A 23,807-nucleotide genomic window follows, 5' to 3' on the forward strand; every position below is an offset into this window, starting at 1 on the left:
GTGTTATATATATATATATATATATATATATATATATATAAAGACTTAAAAGAGTTTCTCTTTACTAGAATTTCTATTTCATTTAATCATATGTAGTTGATTGGTGGGTGATTTTGCTAAGTCACCGTAGAACAGTAGGTTAAAAACTCAAAAAGGTGTATCAGAAGATAAAATAAAAAAAACCCATGTCTATCTTTCTTCTTCTTTTTTCAACGGTCAAAGTTCAGTTCCTCTTTTTCTCTGTCCTCTATCGTTCTATCTACCTTCCCAGATTGAGAACTCTTCCTCTTCCTCGTCCTACTAAACACCAAGCATTGATCTTTGAGAATTTTAGATCGATTAAACCTCGAGCTCAGTAAATGTTTTAAGAGTTTTCATCGAGATCTCAGATCTAAAGATGAATTCCATTTGCTTCGAAAATCATTGAGATCTCAGATCTAAATCATTTGGGCGGTGAAGTTGTTCGACGGCTTAGGCGGAGAGGGTTTTGGACAAGGTCGAAGTGGAAGAGGAGAAGAAACGTCTTGTAGAACCTCTGACAAAAACGCCCAAACCCACCTATATTCACCGCCTTGATATTCCGCCCAGCCGCCCAGACGCTTAGGCACCCGCCCAAAATCCAGGCGCCCAACACCACCGATTAACCATTAGTCGAGTCGGAGGCTCACCTCCCAGAGCCTAGGCGGCCTGGGCGGCCGAGTTTTAGAACATTGCCTATAAGGAACCTTAGTAAAAAAGGAATATGAGGTCTGCTAGCTCCTTCATATCAGCAGAAGTATTATGTATGCTTTATTTCTTCAGTTTCATTTTGAGTTTAGTTGCCTTCTTCCTGTGCCTAGCTTCTTAACTTTGCTTTGGACTTCCATTTTCATTTTTTTCTTTTATTGTGTTGAGTAACTTTTAAGGAGTTGAATCTCAGTTGGATAATCTCATTAGGCACCAGAAGGTTTTATCTTTCAGGCGGGTCTCTATATTATAGTTTTCTTTTGTATCCATTTGTATTTGTGTCTGTTATCTGTGGTTATGGGTAGCGGATAAATCGAGTAAGTGCTATCTTTTGTTTATAGATTGACTGTTTGAAATATGACTCAGTAAACATGAGGGAGTTGAAAAATTAGAAATCGGTATTGTAAATTTGCTTCTGTATAGATTATTTCTTTCTAGAAATTTCAGTTTATCATTTGGTGATAAACATTTTTAGCCTTTTGCTTATTTCTATCCCTTGCAATTTGGTTAATTTGCTATATGATTGCACAGGGTTGTTTCAGTAGGGATCAAAAAACCTGCAGTTTTATATCAATCACTTGATCTTCAGGTATATACCCCTTCCATTTATTTCTTTAATTTTGATCCTTCTTAATGGTACAGATGCATAGACTGCATATAGCTGCATTATGCATTAGTGAAAGTACTTGACACTGAAAAACTTGCCTTTCTAATTTAAATGGTATTTAGTAAACTTGGTGCGACTTTTATAACCTACTTTTCTTCGCTTCACTCAATCATTGGTTTGTAGAGTTGGCTGCATGGTGGCTTGCAAGGAATATATTTATGCTTGAGTAATCACTCGCTTGGGATACTGACTAAAAGTTTTGGAGCCTTAACAGTTTATGTTTTGATTATACTGTGGTGTTAGCATGATGTAAAAAGATTTTAAATGTTCTGTATCTATGCAGAATTTGTTCAGTTAATCTGAAATGCAATTTTTATTTTCTGTTGTGTTTTCTTTGCACTTAAAGAGATTATTGACATTTTATTTTATGTTTTGGGCAATTAAAAGCTGCATTACTCAGGCTTTAAATTCCCAAATAGTTTGAGGGTATCATACTGGCAATAAATGACAGGAACATCTATTGAGATTGTGAAAACATCAGATGAAAGAAAGAGTGGTATAAAATTCATTTTTATTAGTGTAATAAGTAACAAAATAATGTGAGATTGTTTCTACGCCTGCAATTTAACAAAGATATCATTTTCCATGCGAATTTGGATAGGACAATCATGGTATGAATTGGTTTTTATTGTTTCTTTTCTTTCAGTTTTGTCAACATCTTCATTCATTTTTTCTGTACTATATGCAGCAAAAGATACTCTATCAAGTGCAGGAAAGAAAACGGTGGAGTACACGGCGCCATTAGCAGAGAAAACTAATGACATGGCCGCGTCTGCAGGTAAGACCACTCTGCATTATGCTGGTCATGTTGCGGTGGATTTGAAGGACAAGGCGACTGGCAGGTTGGACTGCAGCGCACTATGCAACTGAGGCAGCAGTGGAGGGAACCAAAGCAGCTGCAAGAATAGTTGCCGGAGCAGCAGGGTACGCTGGTCATAAGGCTGTGGATATTGTGTCCAAGACTTTTGAGTGCTGCTAAAGATGCTGCTGTGGTGACTGGTGAGAAAGCTGAGGAGTTCACTGCTCGGAAGAAGGAAGAGGCGAAGAGAGAATATGAGGCCAAGAAAGCAACTGAAGCAAATAGGCCCAAGGTAGATATGTCATGTCGCCTATAATATGCTTACTGTTATTCATTCTGCAGTTAAACTTTCGGAAAGAGATGGAGCAAGTAGGATTTTATCTGAAAATATACAAGTAAAATTCTCAATGTATTTAATAAAATGGTTATCTTCCCTTTCAAAAAAATAAAAAAAATGGTTATCTTCAGAGGCCACCAATTACTTATGTGCTGATGATTAATTAGTATAAAACTAATTAGTTTATTGCTTGATGTGAACAAGGGTTTTGAGACTGCTTATCAAGGAGGAGAATCCAGAAGCTGGGAGCAAGAGGAGACATGGATGAAACCAGTTCAGACGGAATCTCAGCATATGCCGAGTGGCAGACCAACTGAAAAAAAAACTAGCCAGAAACTGCTCAATTACAGAGGGAGCGCGAATGGGCTGTACCTGGGTGCTGGGGACAATCGGCAGGACTTTAGGTGTGATACCGAGAGCTGTTAGTGAGACATTGGTTGAGATAACTGAGAATACGAAAAGCTTTGTTATTGGGTAGGGTGTAAGTGGAATGGTTGAGGAGAGCGAGGAAGGGTGGAGCTCAAATGCACAGCAAGGAGGGCAGGAATGAAGCTCAAATGCACTGCAGGGGAGGCAGGGGTGGAGGTCATCTGAGAAGCAAGGCAGGCAAGAGGGGAGGTCATTTGAGCAGCAAGGCAAGCAGAGCGAGACTGTAAGTGTAATACCGGGAGCTGTTGGCGAAACTTTGATTGAGATAGCTCAGACTACGAAAGACAACCTCATTGGGTAGGGGCAAAGAGAGGAAAGTGCTGAGAAGGATCGCAGGTTGTCTGAGAAGCTGCAAGGCTTAGGTGCAATACCGCGCGCTGTTAGGGCGACTATGGTCGGAATAGCTCAGACAACAAAAGACAATGTTGATAATATTACTGGGCTTAGGCAGAGACAGGGACAGACGAGAACTGATCAACAGTAGGGATGGAAGCAAGACCAAATCAAATAGTATGGAAAATGAAGCAAGCAAGATGCAGGGATGAAGTAGATCTGAAATAAATTTAGAAACTGTCAGCTTTATGTTTCGGATGTTTGGTGTGCATAAAAGGCTGATGTAGTAGTATATTAAAAAAAAAAAACAGGTCTACGTTTTCTTTTTCACAATGATGGGGAAGCTAACACTGAACCACCAACATCATCAATGGAGATCATCAGCAAGGAGAAAACTGACTGAAGTTCCAAACCACTTTTTGTAAAAACAAAACCGGAGGAAACAGCTTTTTGGACATCCTCCATGACTAGCTATCAATAGGCCAACACTTCTTGAGGATGTAGGCTTGCTAATGGGCATCATCACCTATTTTTTTGCAAACTATTGCAGCAGCAATTGTAATTAAGTTAGCCTTAAACTATGACAAATTATTTTTTGAACACTCTCTACCACAACATCTGTGGTGGTGGTGATGTTACTAGAACATGATCTACTTCATTTTTGGTTGTAAAATAGACTAAATCTTTTGTTAATATGATGATCATGTCAACTATATTTTCTATACTTTTGAATTTAGTCTTTAAATAATGTTGTATTTGCTCCACAACCGCGGCAAAGCGCGGGCGGGCAAGCATTCTAGTTTACTATATGCTAACTGTTCCTAGCACTGTTCATTCAACTGTTTATTTTGAATTGGCAGTTTTGCCCTCTCTAGAAATTTTTTTGCAGCTCTGCCACTGACTTGGATATATCCTTTCTTCCCGTTGATTTCCTTTTCCTCTACGGTCCTGAGTCATCTTTTTCAATTATCAAGAACGATCGAGAGATAGAGAAATCGGAGATAGAGAGAGATAGAGAAGGAGATCGGAGGCAAATCCCTAAAGCATAGAGTCGTCGCCCAGTCAATCCAATTGAATTCGATAATTTCAAGCTAGGGTTCCAAAGTTTGAACCTTTAATCCGGTAATTCTCTCACCTAATTCTCAGGTCTAATTGCATCCGAATCTGAATATTGTCTCGATTCGAGTTCCTCTGGGCTCTGTTATTCTGGGTTTTGTTTAACGCTGTGGTCTTTGGAGGAAATTGGGGGTTTCGAATTTCTGAAATATTGTCTCGATTCGATTTTTCTGGACTCGGTTATTGTGGGTTTTGTTTAAAGTTGTGGTCCTTGGATGGGAATTGGGGGTTTCGGATTTCTGGGTTTTTCCATTGTTTTGTTTTTTTGGTGAAATTGGGTTTTCTGTTTGGTTTGTTTGATCCTCGATTGTGAAATTGGGTTTTGTGTTTGGTTTGTTTGATACGTGGGTGCTTGGTAGAGTAGTGGCTCTTGCTTGCAATTCATCGTTTTACACCCCTTTTCTTTTTGGATTTCTATGTGTTGGTTGAAAAGAGACATTAGGTTGTTGAGTTTAGTTGTTTTGTTCTGTATCGTTATGGAAGTTTGTTAAATTAAGGTTGTTCAATTGCAATGGGTATTTTTATTGGATTATATTTTTTTTCTATTTTTTATTTTATTTTATTTCTCAGACATTAGATAGTGGCTTCCTTGATTGGATGAATTTTTGTATGTCTTCCTTGATTTGATATGATTATACTTGAAGTGCTGGTGTGAAATTGGAATGTGTGCTGCTGCTATCTGTTTTTGTTTGATTTTCTTTTTTGTTGGTCTGTTGATTTTGAAGTTTTTGCTTGAGGTAACTTTTCTTTGCTGTTTCTTTGTTTAGTGTTCTTAACAAGTTTGATTAGTGTCTTTTGGTGGTGAGTTTTTTTTTATTTCCTCTTTTTTTGAAAGTGAGCTGTTGGAGTTTGGTTTTCTTAGAGAGGTTTTGGGTTTGGTTTCATAATTATCGTGCTCTGAACCATATTTAATAGTGGATTCTGAGTAAGTGGGGATCAATAAGATGTGATCTTCAAACAGCTAAAGCATTAAGAGTAATCTTAAACAACAGAGAGAACAATTTCTGTTTTATGGGAATTTGTGACTAAAGACAATGTTGGGAATTTCTGATGTTAGAACTAATTTTTTTTTATCTCTAAATAACTTTTGATTTTCCATAATTTGCAGTCTTTGTAAAGTCTGAGGCATTCAAATAGAAAAGGGAAGAAGAATTTCCCATCTCGAATTTCATAGGTGAGACTTCAATCTTTTATTCTGTGCCTTTTCTCATTTAAGTATATTTCTCGCTTTCAAATATGATCAAGTAGCTGGTCCTGTGTTTGGTTGATTGAGTATTCTGTGCCTTTTCTCATTTAAGTATATTTCTCGCTTTAAAATAGGACAAGTGGAAGTTATTTGTGACTTTGTGAGAATGTGATTTGAAATTCTTTCTGGGTGCTGTATTTGATGGGTGAAGGATTGGAATAGTTGATGATAAGGAATGAGGTTTTGAATCATTTTGTGATTGCTGTTGATGAGCCACGACATCCTTTTTTTTTTTTTTTTTTTTTCCCGGCTCTCTCTTCGCTCTTCTTTTCCTTAATCATCGCTCCTTGATATTGATCGTTGAAATTAAACTAAGTCGTTTTGTTTCTATGAAATTTTTTTATTTTTTTATTCGTGTTCTTTCTGGGAATTATTGAAGAAGTAGGGATTTAGACCTTCTTGGCTTATTTCTGAGGATTGATGACTTTTTAGGGGCAGTTGCTGCAAGTAGTCCTAACTTTATTACTGGAATCCTCTGATAAGTGCTATGTTTTGTAGAATTCTGTAACTGCTGCAATTAAGTTACCTTCTCAGCTTGGTTCTTTTCTTTGTATTAACATTTGGTTGATGCCTCATCATGTGCACTTTTGTATACAGTTAACATACATGTCCCTTAGTAGTGTCATTGATGCCTTTTTGTTAATCTTCCGCAATATTCTTAATTTCAAAGCTTAATTCTATACATGAACTTCAGTAGTTCACTGTTGTTCCCTTCTATTGCATTATTCTTTGCTGATATTGATATGAGTTACAGATTCATACTTAGTGTTTAACTTTCAAATGAATCTATGGGATATTTATAGTCAGTGAATGCTGTTCTGTTGGGTTTGTATTACCTAAACAGTGAAGTGATGCATAATAAAAGATTTGATATCACTTAACTGTATCCTTTATTATGTATCACTTCACTATTGGTTTCCAGTTTCCAATTGGTTTCCTCCTCTTAGTAAATTTCTGGATATTAAGTATGAATTTTCCTTGCTCTCGATTTTTGTTTGCAGATTTTGAAGAAATTTTATAAGCAGTGTGATCCTGGTCAGTGCTCACTGTTTCAGTCTCCTTTTCTAAATTTTATTCCCTGCTGAATTACTATTTGTTGCTGCACCACTTTTTGTATAGATAGAACTGCAGCAAGCAATGTTTTTGGAGAGACTCCATGACCAACTTTTGATAGGCTAACACCTTTTGCATATATACACGTGGAACAACTATTTTTTGGAAAATGTTCCAGCAGTTGACCTTAAACTAAGATAGCCTATTTTTTTAAAACTACTATAATGGAAAATGTTGCCAGTAGAAACTTTCATAAGATCTCAAAGCTAGGGCATGATTTAGATGATCTGCAGTGATGATATTGTACTATTTTGTCATATTGTACAATTTTGTCTGAGATCCTTGATTTATAATGTAGCAATGGTCTCAAGACAATTGAAAACAATTTTGTCGTCCTTTAAGTTTAGTTCTATTACATCTAATTCATTGATAACGGTACATCCCGCAGCAAAGCGCGGGGAAGTTTTCTAGTATATACTAAAGGAGAGTTGGTGTTCATGAGCACTGTTCCTAAGGGCCCGATTTGAAGTGATGGTTTTGCCCCTGATATTTTCCATCAATTACAGATTGCCATTCTACGTTCTTATCCCCTGCCACCTTATTGCTGAGCCTCCACCTACGCTCTATCGGCAAACAGATGGGGAAGAAGAGAGAGAAGAAGAGGCCCTCCCTTCAAAAGTAAGCGAAACCCTCACTCCCCAAAGCTTAATTTCACTGCAAAGCACTCATCTTTTTGTTTGTTTGTTTTTTTTTTTTTTTTTTCTGGATTGATTGATTGATTGGGAATTGGGTTTTCAGTGTCCATCGGTAGTGTGGAGTTTGCCATCGGAGGCTTAATCGTGGATACCAAGGTGTTCTATGGCCAAGAAAGGTCTTTTGCTATGGGTTTCTGGTATTTGTGTAGATTTGGACCCTTCTCAGCTTTGCTCATTAAAATTTTTCGGTGAAGGATTGGATTTGGGTTTATGTTTTGGTGAATAGATATTTGGTTCTTTGGCTTTTTCTTTCTCTAAATTTTCCTAAACGATATGTAGTGATATTTTTGCAGTGTGCTTAGCTTTGCTGATTGAAGAAGATGAATGGGAAAATGAGCTCTTCTTCAGCTTCAGAAGGTATTCTAACTGGGAAGTTTGTTGCTTCCTTCCTTTCTTTTATCACTTTGCTTCATGTCAAACCATATATTTGAATTCTTCTTTCATGGTTTTTTTTTTTTTTAATTTTTTTAACTTTGTTTTCTTTATATATTATTTTATTTGGCACACGTTTTGTTTTATTATTTTCATGGTTCAGTTAGTGTGTTATTTGTTTTATTACTTTTTGTGTAAAAGTAGTTAAATTTACAGAAAATTGGATGCAAGTGTTTTGAATATCAGTTGCAAAGAAATTTGTAGTGGAATTCGTATTGATGCTTTGAATTGTGATTTTGCAGGGAGCAGGACGGTACTGGATCAGTACGTCTGTGCTTAAAGGAAGGAGCTTTTTTGGTGTTTGAGGGAATTAGGATTTGGGTGAGTTGCTATGTTTGGTCATAGTACTATCCCTAAATGTTCAGTGGTAGAGATCTATGTTTCAATTATCGAACTACATACTTCAAATTCATTTTAAATATACATTTGGACTTCTTCTTAACAGCTAAGTTCTGTGTTCTAGGATAAAAATCAGTTCTAGGTTCATCACATAAATGTATAAGTTTGGTTCCTGCTTTTTGAATGTTATTTAAGCTGGACATTGAGTGGTCATGAGGAGACGTTTCCCTTTCCCTAACATTCCTGGTTTGATTTTCATGATTCTTTGTGGTTTTATCATCACAAATTATAAATATTTTGTGTCTTTTGGTTCTCAGTTACATATTTTTTCAGAAAATTTTGTGGCTCATTAGGTGGGAAACATTGTAACTCTTTGAATGAATCTTCAAGTTGTCCTAAGCTGTTCTCTTTTTATGAAAGAAGCATTGCATTTTCTTTCAGACTTTTGTTTGATCATGTTAAGCATACCACAATATACATTACGTGAAACGAAAAAAAAAATGAAGACTATCTGTTGTTGGTTGAAAAACTGTGGCTTTATTTATAATTTTACCAAGTTAATAACACCTCTAAATGCCGGAAACTATGATTTCCTTTTCGAGCTATAGATGTTATTGACACAATATGCAAGACTCCCTTTTCTTTTTGTTATTCATCAGCATATATTGTGACTGTGGCTGTTAATGATGAATTTAAACCCAGTTCGTCTTTCTGCTCAAGTTTATGTACAGTATGGTTTCCTGTTTCTTTTAAGTTTTGTTTTGGATTCTGATTTTGGGTATTTTTGATGCAGCAAATCTGATATAAAGAGCATAAAGGTGAGGCTAGGGGCGATTAAGAAGAAGAGGAACGCTGTGCTGAAGTATCTGAAGAATAATGTTGCTGATCTTCTCAAGATTGGCCTTGATATTAATGTATATGGAAGGGTAAGTTTCATGGTTCATTAGATTTTTTGCCCAAAAGCGCTTTCATATCTTGGTTTTTGATTATTGAACACCTATCCGTAGCTAGCTTTATGATGTGTGAATTTCATCGTTGTTTTGCTTGGCCTTGTCAGTTCTCACCTAAAAATAAAGAAGCTCATTTTTGTGCTGCTGTAGGTGGAGCTGGGAGCAGCACAGCAGGTCAAAAAGGCATGCCTGGTGCTCTAGCAAATATGACATAAAGGTATTTATGTTTTCCATAGACCCTTTCATTGAAAATTATAATAATCTAAGTAGAAAGAAAAAAATTAAAACCATTCAATTTATGTGCCTCATATCAGCGTACTTTCAACAAATTGAAGATGTTCAGAAATATTGAAAGGCTTTAACGGACATGAGAAGGGAGTTCTTTCCAAACAAAAGACATGAATGAGCTGTTAGAGTTCCACAAGAAATTAGAATCCATTCATGAACATTTGACTGATTCCACTTTTGTTGTTATTGTTTGTTAATCTTCATTTTCATTATAATTACATAATATGCCATTTTCCAAAGTGCAGGTTTTATCAAGGTTTGAAGGAATCCCTACAAAGAAGTTAAAAACTATGAGGACAGCAGCAGCACTCCACTCATAATTAAATGCAATGATCAAAGAACTACACATTTGGAAAATAGAGGCTCCCGTTTTGTCTGCTCATTGACAAGACTGAGCGTTATTTCACCAAGGTAAACTCAACCTCCTATACAGAAAATTACATTTCATGTATTTTGATTATCTCTGCATTTTTCCATGACTAACGAAAATGAAGCAACATGCAGATCAGAAGGAGAAATAGGTAAACCGGAGCAAACAAAAGATGAAGAAATTAAGAAATTTCAGAGTCAAAAGACCCACTGACTTCAATATCCTCATCCGGGTAAGAGAAGTTGCATGGAGCTGGCGCTAAAGAGTAGTTTGGTAAAAAAGTTACACATATTTAGTTACTGTGTTTGAACTTTGGAAAACTTATTAAGAATCATTAGGAAAAGTGGTTTACTGACTTTGAAATAGACCTTATGTTGATGCAGGAAAGAAGAGAAGTACAGACCAGTGGAGAGGCGTAGACTACTGGAACTCAAACTGATAAGAAGCAATTAAAAGGATGCGTTAAAAACTTAAAAATGCTCTGGAGGGCAGTTCAAGGTTTATACATTCGCTGGTGGACATGATCTTGCAATAATTTTCCAATAATTTTGATCTCTTTAATTGACTTAATTTTTGTCTATTTGTAATGTCTTCAATTCTGGAATTTTGCTTTGCTTTGATCATCAAGTTGCCAGCGTTGAGTTCATTTAGAAGTTTTAATTTTGTTTCTTTATTTGTGTTAAAATATGATTAGTTTGATGTGTGGTATATGTGTTTTATCACTTTAGTCAAATATCACCTCCTTTTGGGTTATGTTGTTGATGATTGTGATTCCTTTTTACAACTAAAATGTTTACAAATAGGAAATTCTTGGCAACATTTGAACATTTATAACTAGAAATCCTTGTTTTCTCTGTTTACAAATCGGTCATAGTTTGCTTAAGTTGGAATTTATGATTGTTATTAAGCGTGAATGCACTGTTACACTGTTCTAAGTACAGTGAACAGTCATTGTTGCCCTCAGATTTCTAGGAAAATATGAAGCTGCCATTCAGGGGGTTGAAAAGTCGTTTTTGACCCTGGATGGATAAGGATTGATAAAAGAGTTGACTGTGTGTTTGTGGACGTGTAGAGAAGGAAAAGAAGGTTTTGAATTCAGCGATTTAGATCGAGATTGAAAAACACAGCCAACTGTGTGTTTGTGAACGGGTAAAGAAGGAAGGGTTTGGGTGCGTGTTTGTGGACGGGTAGACAAGGAAAGGAAGGAGAATAGAGACGGGAAGACTTTGCTGAAAATAGGTGATTTGTTGTTTTGTTGTTATGTTGGGAAATTGCTTTTTCTGATTTTGTTGTTTGTTGTTGTTCTTTGATGTTGGGTTGCGGTTTGTAGAGACATATGTAATATCTGTTTGTTCTTGCTTTGTTTGTCTGCAGAAAAAGGCTTGAAAGGATGAATAAATTTTCTTTAATTTGTGCGCTTAAGAAACTATGGTCAGATTTTCGTTTTGTTGAAATATGATTTATTGTGATTGAGAAAGTTTTATCTATTGTGATTTTGTCATTTGTAATGAAATTTTTTGATTCAGATTTCACGGTTTGGCAGTTTTCTAAGGTTGAATTCCTTTCACAAGGCTCTCAAATCTGGTTTGAATTGCTTGAGATAGGTTTTGAAATCCAGTTTCCTTCATAAAAGGTATGGGTTTGAATTTTTTTCAGATATATCATTTGTGTTTATTTACTTGACGTACAGTTGTGAATAGTATGAATTTTTTTTCTCTGTATTTTTTTGCTTGATTTGAGAATCAATGTATTCAAATTTAGTGGACAAAACCCATATATTTAGTTGCTGCAGGAAGGAGGGCCGGCCAACCAAGTTAGATCTATCTAATTTGATTTGATTTGATTAGATTGAGTAGTTACGTGGTGTATAAATGGACCCAAATAATTACTGTTCTAAGTAGTATGACTTATTAATCAAAACACCAAGCATTGTCGCCATAGTGATTGGATTAAAGTTAATCTGCGATTTACAGATTGATGTGTGGGTTTGGTTAGTAGAGGTGATGTTGGTCATAGCTACACAAAATGGCTCATGTTGTATATGAAGTTGTGTATGATGTGAAAAAAAAATTTCGAGTATAAAAATCTATATTGAGTTTCAAACTTGGCTGTTTATTTTATCTCCAGGTTGTATGCAAAGGATTCGGTGGATTATTCTTTGGCCACTGTTCCTAATTTTGCTATCTGCTGTCAGTTCGGTCTGTTATTGTCATTCAGGTATGTAACTTTTGTCCTCAAATTAATGATTATTCGAGTCTTTTTTTAATTTTATGTTTTGTATTCGGAATTTGTGATTGGATTAATGAGTGATTGCTTTGTTTTTTGTCGATGCAATGCACATCTTTTCAGTTGAAATTTGATAGTTCTTTGTTACTGAAGTCCAATGGCCTTCCTATGCCTTTCGTATTCCAGTATTGGAAGAATTTGATAGTTGTTTTTTTTTTCCTTCAATTTGCTTTGACTTATAGCAATATTGTATTAAGATTAGTTTTTATTTATACATAACTAATGGAATTGTTATTTAGGCTGTTCTGTCGTCTGCTGTTCGGCACTGTATTTTGCTTCTTCTATTTCTATTCAAGGATCAATTTCACATGTCAGTATTTTATTTTACAGATTTTGGGAACAGTGTGCTGTTGAATAGTGTAACTGCCCGCAGTTCAGGTATGCATTTGCATAAAAAACTGAATGTAAACTGCAGTTCAGGCATTGTATGCTGATGTCGGCAGTATGATTGACTCATTCAAAGAACACTGAATAAAAATAAAGGTGTAGAATAAATTGAAAATCTTATGATTCTGTGTGTTTAGATTGCATTGAATTTTGGATTTTTGGTTTCTCGGTAGTGAAATTTTTTTATAACATAAATGGTAGAAAAGTCAGGACCATCTCATGCGTCATGCAAGGAATTGTAAAAAAAGTTCAGTTCTATACTATAGTTCTATGCAAGGAATTGTATATTATTGTTCCTGTGAATATCGATTGATGGCTGATTGTGATTATGCAGTTGAGTCAATTGATGATTAGTTCACAATTTGTTCATTGTTTATTAAAGTCCAGCTGATAGTAATAGTTATGGCTTCAGTTTGTTCATTTATTTTTAGATTATTGTCCAGTTAATATACATTTCTGAATGCAGTTATGGCTTCTGAGATGAGGTGTAAAAGAGGAAAAAGATTATTACAACAACATGATCCTGAAATCTTTGATGCTGAAGTGTTAATGCAACCAATGCACAATGATCAGAGGTTTCATCCGTCAGTAGTTGAAACTGAAAGTATTGGTTTTGCTGTACAACAAGTGCATCAGCCTCAGTCAAGAAGATCAAGACACAGTAAGCAAGTATTATGCTTTTGTCTGCGACGACAAACATCACTCAGAGTTTTGAACATGTAAACAAACGACTTCGAACTAATGAGCAAAATCGTATTCTAATGGTGGGTCAAAGTTCAGATATCAATAATAGAGGTATGAAGATCCTCTCACTTATTTATTTATTCAATTATTTAAACAGTTTAACAATTTTTATCATGAATATTGCTAATTTGTGTGTGATTTTACATTCAGGTCAATGTTTCCGAGCAATTGGTCAGGCATCATATAAAAAAACTAGAGAAGGTTATTTATGTGACATTTCAGTTCTTCTTTTGGTAAAACAATCTGTATAAAGTTATTTATCAAATGTAATATTATTGTTGTAGGATTGATTGTAAGATATGAAGATTCAGGTGATAACATCCATGTATGCGATTATTGCAATGCAAATTTTTGAAGACAGAATATGGTTTAAAGGGTGTTTGTGACAGTGTGATAGATGTATCAATTTATGAAGGACTGAATATGGTTTAAAGGGTGTTTGTGACAAAACTGATCTAATGCAATTTGGATGTTAGTAATGTCACAGTAAAACTTTATGTATGGTAATCCTGATTCCTTATCACTTATTGTTTATTTAACTTCCCCAGTGATTCGTTTTACTGACAAATTTATTAAAATTGATCTAATTTTAATAAATTTGTCAGTTTTCTATTTCTACTCACCATTACTCTCATGTGATCAATAGCAGGTTCACTTGCAACTTATACAATATTTGGCTTAATATTTGTGTTGACATGTGTAGGATCAATAGCATTTTTACGATTTGAAATTTCATTTTTTGTATCATATATATACAATTGAACAAAACAGCGACTAAAGTGTCAGACCTCTACAGTTTAAAATCAAGGATGAGGGATTTTGTTTTTTATTTCTTGCTTCGCTGAATAATCATACTGATAGCTTAGACATTGACTGAATGCTTATGCCTTTCATTGAATTCTGCATCAATGTTATAGACTATGTTTTATGTTTTTAAAAAAGTGAGGCATTACACTTCCGTATTGACATTATTACTTATGTTTTCCAATTACAGCAGCTCAACTGAAATTTTAGAGCAGCTATCATCTATTGCAAATACGGATCTGACTTTCATCACCACTACAAGCCTAAACCATTTGTTGTCAAGCCTGACCATGTTTGCTATATGTACATAAACACCTGCTATCAGTAGCATATCTAACTTTGAAATCTACAGAATTTGAAGGTTTCGTTGGCTGGAATATCTACAGAAGAAGAATAGAGATTCAAATCGGTAAGGCTCCAGAATTTGAAGGTTTCATTTGATAATTTTGTCTAATTCAAATAATGCAGCAATTAATAAACCATTTGCTGGAAAACTAATTTTGTTAGGTGGAGATTTTAGACAAATTTTATCTGTTATTACTGGAGGAAGCAAAGAGCAAAGAGCAAATAATTGAAGTCTCCTTAAACAGTTCATATCTTTGGTCATCATTCAAAATATTTCATTTAACTGAAAATATGAGATTATCGAAAAAAAATTTGACTGATCAGGAAAAAATAAATATTTCAAGTTTTGCAAATTGGTTATTACAAATTAGAGTAGGTAATATATGTTCGACTAATGATGACAATGATAGAGATGCATCTTGGGTTGAAATTCCAGAAAACTTGCTTATTCATACATATAAAGATCCAATGGAAGCAATTTTTCTTGCAACTTATTCTAATTTCAATATTAATTACAATAATTTTAACTATTTACAAGAACGTGCAATTGTTACGCCGCAAAATTCTACAGTGAAAGATATAAATGATTATATTATAAATGTTACCAGGTGAGAAAACAATTTATTTAAGTGCTGATAGCATACTGGTCAATTCTGGAAATAATGAAAGCATCAATAGTTTATACCCAATTGAATTTTTGAATACATTTGAATTTAATGGCTTACCATCACATCAAATGATTTTAAAAATTGGAATGCCTGTCATGCTGTTACGGAATTTAAATCAAACATCTGGTTTATGCAATGGCACAAGATTAATAATAACAAAATTATATGACAGATTAATAGAAGCAAAAATACTAACTGGAAAAAACATGGGTCAAAATTTTTTCATACCAAGAATTGATCTCAATGTATCTGAAAATAAGTGGCCATTTACTTTTAAAAGACGACAATTTCCGATAAGACCATGTTATGCTATGACTATTAACAAAAGTCAGGGTCAATCATTAAATCAAGTTGGTATATATTTATCAGAACCTGTTTTTACACACGGACAATTATATGTAGCACTATCAAGAGTCACATCAAGAAATGGTTTAAAAATTTTTGATAAACAATGATAATCATATGTCAAACTAACACACTAAAAATATAGTTTATAAAGGTGTGCTACAAAATTTATAAATTATATCTACAATCTTCTAAGAAAATTGAAAAAAATTAAAAACAAAAAAAATATACTTTTCACAATTCATTCTGTTCTGACCAAAATCTGTAAAATAAAATACTGACATGTGAAAATTGATCCTTGAATAGAAATAGAAGAAGTAAAATACAATGCCGAACAGCAGACGAAGGAACAGCCTAAATAACAATTCAATTAGTTATGTATAAATAAAAACTAACCTTAATACAATATTGCTATAAGTCAAAGCAAATTGAAGGAAAAAAAACAACTATCAATACTGGAATACGAAAGGCATAGGAAGGCCATTGGACTTCAGTAACAAAGAACTATCAAATTTCAACTGAAAAGATGTGCATTGCATCGACAAAAAACAAAGCAATCACTCATTAATCCAATCACAAATTCAGAATACAAAACATAAAATTAAAAAAAGACTCGAATAATCATTAATTTGAGGACAAAAGTTACATACCTGAATGACAATAACAGACCGAACTGACAGCAGATAGCAAAATTAGGAACAGTGGCCAAAGAATAATCCACCGAATCCTTTGCATACAACCTGGAGATAAAATAAACAACCAAGTTTGAAACTCAATATAGATTTTTATACTCGAAATTTTTTTTTCACATCATACACAACTTCATATACAACATGAGCCATTTTGTGTAGCTATGACCAACATCACCTCTACTAACCAAACCCACACATCAATCTGTAAATCGCAGATTAACTTTAATCCAATCACTATGCATGGCGACAATGCTTGGTGTTTTGATTAATAAGTCATACTACTTAGAACAGTAATTATTTGGGTCCATTTATACACCACGTAGCTACTCAATCAAATCAAATTAGACAGATCTAACTTGGTTGGCCAGCCCTCCTTCCTGCAGCAACGAAATATATGGGTTTTGTCCACTAAATTTGAATACATTGATTCATCAAATCAAGCAAAAAAATACAGAGAAAAAAAAAATTCATACTATTCACAACTGTACGTCAAGTAAATAAACACAAATGATATATCTGAAAAAAATTCAAACCCATACCTTTTATGAAGGAAACTTGATTTCAAAACCTATCTCAAGCAATTCAAACCAGATTTGAGAAAGAAGAGGAGAGATTGAAGATTTTGGTCGAAGAGGTTGCTGGGTATTGGAAGAGGTGTGTGTTTCATTTGGGTATATGTTTGGTAAAATCTCCTCTCTTTGCCATTGCTCTTATGAATATTGTATATTAGACAGAAGATGGGTTAGAGACAGTAGGTGTTCATCTTAAAGGACTGTTTATATAGAGACTGGAGAACTACCACTTCGCAGATACAAAATTGAGGACGACTAAGTCAGTAAGATGATGTAGCCAAAAAAACCTCCACTTAATGCAAGTAGTATCATAAAATATTGTAGCAAGTTAAGGAATGTGTTTGAATCTTTGGACTTGGTCTTTTTTAACAAGAACACGTATTGAAGCCAAATATTGGTCTTAAAATCAAAAGAATTAGTCAACTACATGTAGAATCAGTTAAAAAGTTTGTAGAACAGAATGAATTGTGAAATTATTAAAGCTTGGTTGTGCTATTTATACTGTTGTTGGGTAATAGTGTAATTTTTTTTTTTTTTTTTTTGGGTTGTAAATATTTCATTACTTTGCTGGTAAACCAATATTGTTAGGTGGAGATTTCAGACAAATTTTACCTATTATTCCCGGAGGAACTAAAGAACAAAGAGAAATTTTAAACACCCCAAACTACTTAATACACATCTTTATTATTTTATATTTCAAATCAGATTTTATAGGTAGATTAAATGACCACAATAAACATCTATATATTAGAAGAAAAAAAAATAATGATTCTATAATTATAAATACAATAAATTTCTATACATGCATCCTCATTTAAAACAAGAATAAAGTTAGAAACCATCTAATTTAAATTTGGGGAAATGCTCATTTACCCAATTTTAGCTTAAAATTTGCCCACTTGCTCCACTAACAGTTTTTTAACCCCATTTACCCAAAACACTCTAAGAGATTATTTCCCCTTTACCCAATTAATTCTTTTTTTATTCTTTTTATTTATTTTTGGGACTTTTTTGCCCTCTCCTTCTTTCTCACTTAGAAAGAAAAGTCATCCTCCACCTTGCTGTGCTCCGGTGACCAGTGGCCGGCCGCGGACTCCGGCCACCGGTGACCGGAATCCGAAATCCGGCCTCCGGACTGTTAACCGGATTCCGGCGTCTGAATTTATTGCCCCCTAATAATACCTAGTAACCATATTATTACCCCCCAGTAATCATATTATTGCCCCCCAGTAACCATATTACTACCCCCCAATACTCATATTATTGCCTCCCAATAATCATATTATTGCCTCAAATAATTATATTATTACCCTCCAGTGAATTGCATAAACTCCCAAAATCAAAATGAATACACTACATGCACAATTGATCAATTTATATGCATATTATTGCCCCCCAATACTCATATTATTGCCCCGCAATAGACATGTATAACTACTCAATAAATTATTATTTTTTCATTCTTCTGCCAAATTTACCAAAAAAAAAAAAAAAACGAAATCAACCCGGACGCAAAACCCGGACCCTGCGACGACGACACCGACTGCATATCTCAAACCCCAGAACCCGGACGACATCCCGCACATAATCGAAACCCGAGAACCCGGACGACGCCGTCGGAATCAAAACGAAATCAAGCTGGACGCAGATCCCAACCCTACGGCAACGACACCGACTGCAGATCCCAAACCCCAGAACCCGGATGACATCCCGCTCATAATCGAAACCCGAGAACTCGGCGGTGACGACGTTGCGGTTGCTGTAAGGGTTAATTGACTTCTCCGGCGGGTCAGTTTTGGTCTTGCTTGACTGTGAGTGAAGGAACGGCGAAGAGAGAGAGAGAGAGAGAGAGAATTTTGTAATTTATTAATTAGTTTGGGGGTAAAAATGTCACTTGCATTTAAATTGGGTAGATGAGAGTAAAAAACTCTTAGTGGAGCAAGTGGGCAATTTTTTGGTTAAAATTGGGTAACTGGTCACAGCCCCTTAAATTTTCCTTAAATAAATTGTAATTAAATGGGGTGAGAAACCATATCATTTAGAATTTCAAAATCAATGGCATTAAATGTTTTTAAAACAAATCGCTTTACTCCCACTTTTAGTTTTTTTTTTTCTAAAAGTTATGACTAGTCAATTTATTATCTAATATAAAAAATCACAGGTATAAAACTTTGTAATTGTTAATTTGTTTGACCATCCAATGACAATTTAGTAGTTCCGCCATTGTGGAGAAATTACTGATACAGTCTTGGTTGAATGTTCGACTCAAAATTTTATACTTGATCAATATGGTGTTTGGTGGATGAGAACTTAAATAATACAAAACCTATTTCTAAGCATCTATTTGAAGGGAACAATAATAATTCCTTATGGATTTCTCAATAACTAACACAAGTAATTGATATGGTCAATTATAAAATACTAATATGTTAATATATACTAATCAAATTAAATAGTAGCCTTAGGCCCCGTTTGGATGGCAGGAAATCATGGTATGGAATGAGAATTAATTTCATTTTCCATTCAGATGTGTTGTTTGGTTGTAAATAGAGATTGGAAAGGAAATAAAAAATGACTTACCAAACACTACGATAGGAATGGAAAAATTAATTCCAGAATCTAATGGAAAAATTACCATTATGACTTTGTTTGGACCCAAAATGAACATTTTGGCCTGACAAGGCACGTCTTGGAGAAATTGAGCCAATATCAGTGGCTCAAGCTATATATTGTCGACAAGCTCGAAATATATATTTAGAGGCTAAATAAAGCCTACTATGGAAGTATGACAAGTCAACTTTAGCATATTTTCCTACTTCGGCTAGGAAAAACCGAGCTAGACAAGGAATGAGGGGTGGCAGACTAACCAAATGAAATCGAAATATGCTGAAACTTTCCAGATCCATTCTAGACAGCCCAAGGATCATTTCTTATGAAGAGTGCAAGAACTTTTGTTGAGTGGAAGGCCTTCAAACAATCAGCCCAATTTTCTACAGAAGCAAAACTGGAAAACTGGACCTGTAAGAGGTCCAGCAGCATTTTCGGCCCAACCACATGGAATAAAAATCTGAAATTTTACCAGGGTGATCTACACTCATAGTGGAACATTTCATATGAAGAAGTCGAAGGAATATAATGAAGTCTTGTTGGAGAAATAATTGAAGGAATAAAGGGGCAGAAACTGACCTAAAACCAGCTCAATATTCACATGTTCATGTTTCCTACCCACATGAAGAAAGCTAGATGCTTTTCTTCTTTTCCTTGGATATATTTTTCAAGACAATCTCTTTAATAGATCATCATCACTTCCATGTTGTTGCACCTTCATGCCTTGCTTTCATTTCATCATTTCTCTATCTTTTCCATATTTTACAAATCACTTTCATATTCCACTTTCATTATTTTTCTTCCACTCATCATTTCACTCTTCTTTTTCTTCCCTATATAAACACCTTCTCTTCTCATTCTAAATCACCCATTCACATTCAACAACAACATCTCTAAGATGATCTAAGTTCTCTCTAGAGCAAACCTCTCTAAGAGCAACTCCTCTCCCTCTCTTTCTCTTTCTCTTAGCGGTGATCACACTTCTAGTCCTAGTCTTCTCAGAAGCCGACTTTCAGTGCCACCAAACCCTCTGTCAACGTGCTTCGGTCCTAGTCTCCTCGGGAGCCGACGGTAGTGCCGCGACCACAACGGTTACAGAACCAGCCAAGCAAGGGTAACGCCCTAGCAACAGACACAGACCCATTCACAACACAACAACAACATCTCTAAGATGATCTAAGTTCTCTCTAGAGCAAATCTCTCTAAGAGCAACTCCTCTCCCTCTCCTTCTCTTTCTCTTACAGGTGATCTCACTCCTAGTCCTAGTCTTCTCAGAAGCCGACTTTCAGTGCCACCAAACCCTCTGTCAACGTGCTTCGGTCCTAGTCTCCTCGGGAGCCGACGGTAGTGCCGCGACCACAACGGTTACAGAACCAGCCAAGCAAGGGTAACGCCCTAGCAACCCAGCCAAGCTAAAGTCACGCTTTAGCAAGTTCTCCTCACTTCCCGGTGGTTCTCGCTCTGCTCGATCTACAACATCGAGTATCGATTTGGTGATTTTCAAGAAGCTCAGCAAAAGTCCTCGCCACGAGGCACAAAGAATCCCACGACGAGGTTGGTGCTCTCCTCGTCCACAATCGCTCAACAGAAGTCAGGTCAAGGGACACCCCCGACGACCGCACCCGAACGGTGCTGGCACGCCCGCGCAAGAAAAGAGACTGTTGACCAGCTGCAAAAAAATTGGAGCCAAACATTTTGGCACGCCCAGTGGGACAAGGTTAGAATTTTTTTTTTCTCTTGAAGACATTCAACCACCGGCCTTCAAAACAAACATTTTGGCACGCCCAGTGGGACATACTGTGAGCTGTAAATCACACCACTATTAAGAAGTTGAGGTTAGTAAGGGGTTGTGAATCATAACGGAATAGGTGAAGTCTCTTTTGTTAATATTGACCTAAACTCCTTATTGGTGCCTAGTTCAGGTCCCTTAAGGTTAAGGGCGGTTTTTATTAACACTTGTTGAACTGTCTTCACACTTGTGAGCCCCGGAAAAATTCAAAGGTTTAGTGAGATCGTTTAAGGAATTAAATTTTCGATCTCGGTGGTTATTTAAATACTCGGGAATATTCATCTGCATTTTTCACAAGGTGGAATATGTTATTTTTTGACTCGATAATAAAATACACGACACGACGAGTTCGTGGGAATTTTCGGAGAATTTTTCGGATACCCGAGCTAATTTTTACGAATTTTGGAAGTTTTGGGATTATAAACAATTATTTAAGGAAAATGGAAATTATCTGGTTCAATCTGATCCATTCATTTACCCACCGCTTAATCTGGACCATCCAAGATTTTTTAAGGGGACTATATATAGACCTTCCATCAGACCAACGCATCAGATGGTTCCAGAAGCATCAAGCTCCCTCTGACCCGCGACGCGACCCGACGACCCGAGAAAAAGACCCGGTAGGAACTCCTCCGTCCGACCATATCTCGCGGCGGACCACCGGCGTTCGCTTCGTCTCGACGACGCCGACGTGCCTCTGGCCACGGATCATCCATGCACGGACTGTGGAGAGAGATTCGAAGCTTGAAAGGTTTGAACTTTCCGGCGATGCTTCTGCAATTTCCGGCGACCTTCGGGGTTGTGTGAGGTAGGAAAACTAACCCTCTCCTTACGCTCTACGTGCTGGTATAAGTGGTTCTCGAATTCGATTAAGTTTTGATGAATTTGTGTTTTGGGTGATTTCGGGTATCGACGGACCGCCGTCCATGGCGGCGATTCCAGGCTTCTAATTTCGTTTCTGGCGTCTTGGAAAACCAGTTGAGGTGCGGGGAAGCTTGGTTCCTTGAATTGGCGTTCGGGGATGCTTTGGTCCTTGCTGCACTTCGGACTAGGATGCGCTCTGCCCTCTGTTCGAAATTCACCAAGCACAGTGGCTGCAAGTTTGCTTGCTCACGATATCTGTTAGCTCAGATTAAGCTACTCTGATTGTCAAAGGTAAAATTCGAGTTCTTGGGGTGAAACTGAGCTTTTGGTGATTTATTGCCGAATGGTTGGATGGGAGTTGAATTGGATGTTTGATTTAGAATTGGTTTATACTTATGTGTTGGCTGGGAATGGAATGATGTTGTGATTGTGATTTTGGACCAAGTACATGCTGTGATGTTTGCTGGGATTGAACTATAGATTTAATCCTTGCTTGTGTTAGTTTTGAATGGTGAAGTTGTTCTTGTTACTACTTAATTGTGGAAAGAAATTGGGTCGGGAAGACACCACATGTAACAATAAAAAGAGATGGGTATTATTAACGAAATGCTCAACCCGGGATTTGAAGAAAATGGTATAAGTACTGTTTCCGGTAAGAATCCGGAGTTAATGGGTGCCCTTAGCAGTTTTGGGCACACTTAATGAAAAATGGAAGGAAGTCAAAATGGTTAATTTTGTGATTGGTCAATTTGGTCAAACTTTGGTCAACCCTGGTCAAACAAAGAAAGTGGGTTGGACGATTAGATAATCGTCGATATATTAATTAAGTGTTTAACGGACCATTAACGATTATTATGTCGGAATCTAGGACTCCAGTTACCCGAGGAACGGAAGGTTCGTGAATTTCGGACGACTTCGGAATCCAGGTAGGGGATTCGGGGCCTTTCTCGGTTAGTAGTTTTCCCGTTTTATATAAAGTGAAGCATGATGCATGTTAAATTATATGGTATGGTTATGTTTAAATGCAATGCATACTAACCATTCCGTGAGAGATATCGTTGATGGCTTGAGAGCGAAGGGTGGCTCTGACTTCCTTGGGTTCGATCCCCAAAACCTCCGGAGGGTTAGCTACACCGGTCGGACGGTGCGCGATCGTAATGACGACCCGATTCCGTGTGTGTAGCTAGGTAGCGGACGCTCTCGCTACGCTTACCTGGTTATGAATTGATTTGAGGTAAGGTCGTGTAGTTGGTCTATGGGACCGGCCATCAGGTATTGTTTTGGGCCCGTATTTACTTGAAGTTCATGCATCGTATTTTATATCGGAAAATCATTTAAGTCATCGTTCTTAAAGAAAATGCATTTACATATGTTTTTATACTGGCGCCACAAAAGTTTATTTAAAGGTTTTCAAATCTAGCCGGGGTGAAGCCCCTGTTGAGCAGCGAGGACGAAAGCTCACCCCTACAACAGTGTGGATGCAGGTACTGTGCACTGGTGACGGGATTGACGGACGGAGCGGGTGTGCGGAGTCAACTTCGGTAAACGGTTGTAATGGGAACAGGTTTCGAAGTTTAATTCCATTTCTTGATTGTTTAGTGTTATCTCAGAAGTAGTTGATTGATCATTTATTATAAATTCGATTCTCGGATATGTCGATTATTTCTTGACTCCTTGTTGACTCAAGCTCTAGACGAACAAATATTTGAAATAAAAGTTTTCAAGTTTTCACCTCAATATTATTTTAGACGTTTTCGCTGTGCGGTTTACGAAAAAATTATTTATTAAAATGCCTTGCGGGGTTCTGGAATGTAAATCGAACCTTCGGTTTATGTTTCGGGGTCTCGCGGCACTGTGACGTGCT

The 23,807-nt window shown here is 36.2% G+C and overlaps 4 long non-coding RNA genes across 5 annotated transcripts; all 4 read left to right on the forward strand.

Annotated features, from left to right (window-relative positions):
- The first annotated feature begins 930 nt into the window (after positions 1–930).
- On the forward strand, positions 931–4,004 carry LOC133710844 (uncharacterized). Of its 2 annotated transcripts, XR_009846888.1 has the most exons (3): positions 931–1,315; positions 2,082–2,484; positions 2,734–4,004. It is a non-coding gene; the product is annotated as an uncharacterized LOC133710844 (long non-coding RNA). The 2 variants fall into 2 exon arrangements; XR_009846887.1 differs by lacking the exon at positions 931–1,315 and having other exon boundaries at positions 1,427–2,484.
- A 192-nt stretch (positions 4,005–4,196) lies between these two features.
- On the forward strand, positions 4,197–6,335 carry LOC133712477 (uncharacterized). Its single transcript, XR_009847428.1, has 2 exons — positions 4,197–4,413; positions 5,516–6,335. It is a non-coding gene; the product is annotated as an uncharacterized LOC133712477 (long non-coding RNA).
- A 998-nt stretch (positions 6,336–7,333) lies between these two features.
- On the forward strand, positions 7,334–23,680 carry LOC133711358 (uncharacterized). Its single transcript, XR_009847072.1, has 16 exons — positions 7,334–7,384; positions 7,505–7,818; positions 8,136–8,214; positions 9,026–9,158; positions 9,290–9,399; positions 9,497–9,881; positions 9,975–10,072; positions 10,224–11,079; positions 11,215–11,271; positions 11,367–11,473; positions 11,968–12,057; positions 12,457–12,504; positions 12,980–13,308; positions 13,408–13,458; positions 14,252–14,470; positions 23,417–23,680. It is a non-coding gene; the product is annotated as an uncharacterized LOC133711358 (long non-coding RNA).
- LOC133711359 (uncharacterized) lies at positions 21,648–23,259 on the forward strand. Its single transcript, XR_009847073.1, has 2 exons — positions 21,648–22,234; positions 22,812–23,259. It is a non-coding gene; the product is annotated as an uncharacterized LOC133711359 (long non-coding RNA).
- Positions 23,681–23,807: the final 127 nt, after the last annotated feature.

Source organism: Rosa rugosa, chromosome 5, assembly GCF_958449725.1.
Source record: "Rosa rugosa chromosome 5, drRosRugo1.1, whole genome shotgun sequence".
Lineage (NCBI taxonomy): Eukaryota > Viridiplantae > Streptophyta > Magnoliopsida > Rosales > Rosaceae > Rosa > Rosa rugosa.